The sequence below is a fragment of the Sinocyclocheilus grahami genome, unplaced genomic scaffold (assembly GCF_001515645.1).
Source record: "Sinocyclocheilus grahami isolate Dianchi unplaced genomic scaffold, SAMN03320097.WGS_v1.1 scaffold90.1, whole genome shotgun sequence".
Lineage (NCBI taxonomy): Eukaryota > Metazoa > Chordata > Actinopteri > Cypriniformes > Cyprinidae > Sinocyclocheilus > Sinocyclocheilus grahami.
In genome coordinates this window covers 1,356,184-1,357,909 of record NW_015505269.1, presented here as the reverse complement: position 1 = coordinate 1,357,909, position 1,726 = coordinate 1,356,184, and positions in this window count along the sequence as shown.

The following is a 1,726-nucleotide window of genomic DNA, read 5'->3' as shown; positions in this document are numbered from 1 at the left end:
ACCCCCCACCCCCCACACACACTGGACTCAGATGTTAGTTTGACCTCAAGGATGAGCAAAGTTGCTCTGATCTTCTTTGATATGCCTCTATGCGGTGACTACTAAACTGACACCAAAACCTCGTTGTCAGGGCCTTTGCACTTTTGAACCGAATTTGTCTTGTGTAATAAATGGGTCAGAGCTTTAAAGATATTGTTTTAATGGTTTTGAGAGCTGACAGCTGCTGTGTCCTTTATGATACTGTCATGTGTGTGCAGAACAGGCATTTTGGCCTGTTACAATTTTTAATCACTTTGGACAATGGTCTTACAGTTTGACAAAACTGATTCTGTATTTTTCAGATTCAGGGCCTGTGCACATTTATTTGACTTCTGAATGGCTTTTTTTCACAGTTCAATTTACATTTATTCATTTAGGCATCTTACGTTTTTGATTGGTTGCTTAACTTGCTCTTCTTTGCAGTCTATCAAAATCTGGCCATTAAAATCAGAGTTTTCCCTGGAAAACACGGAGAGCTGATTCCCCAAACATCATTGTATTCTCTGACCTCATTTATTATGACAATAGTTGTATTATATATTCAGACTTTCAGACGATATAGTCTTAGAATTGCAAGACAAACTCAGAATTCTGACTTTCATATTTCAGAATTCTGAGTTTACATCCAGACTTTTTTTCCACAGAATTTTGAGTTTACATCTCACAGTTTTTTTCCCCTACAGTAATTATGATATTTTATCTCACAATTTCGACTTTTCCCCTGACTATTCTGACTTCTGAGATATAAACTCAGAATTTTAAGATATAAATGCAGAACTGTGAGATAAAAACACACAATTCTGAAAAAAAAGTTGTAATTGTGAGATAAAAATTATTCCTTTGGAAACAAGACTATTCCATGGTGGAAACAAACTTCCATAAACACATTGTTATAATTGTTTTATATGAATTATTTAAAATTATATAAAATGTAAAAAAATGTATGGATGCATGTACTTGATATGACTGAATTAGACATGTGTTACAGTGAATTTACTATGGTTAAGTGGTGATGTAAGGCAAAAAATATTCTCAGGCATACTGGTGCACACTGGTAATTTCCAGTTCAGCTTCTCTGTCTGAGCAGTGCTGGATTGTGTAACAGATTACCATTAATGTGTATGTTACCAGAGCAGGGCTGAGTTATTGTGGCTTTATCTGACCTCAACCGCTTTTTAACATTTTAGCCTGGTATCAGCGATTTTTCACTAAAAGCAGTCTGCGATATAAGCCACCTAAACAAACCTGAGCCATTCAATCAGTGTGTGAGTGCATGTGTGTGCATTTGTGACCGTGAGATGTTTATCTTTGCACTACAAGAGTACATGGTTGTTGTATTAGTCTCTGTCTGAAAACGTTCTATGAGTAGGGCGGATTCTTACAGACAATGCTCATCATTAACTGCACTTCTCTATTCTGATTGCCACCCATGAAGAAAAACTCACCTTAGAAGGAAAAGTCTCACTGTCTTTCTCAAACAAACACAGTTCAGACAGTCTGGGAGTCTCTCTGACACACACATCAGTCATAGGCCTGAACTTTTTGTAATTTTTTTTAATCATCAAAGCACAAAGAATGATTTTCTTTATTTAAATCACAAAAACAAAAGTGATGTTCGTGATTTATTGTTGTGGTGAGAACCTTTTGTGGTTACATTTACAATTACGCAATTATATTTTATATTGAC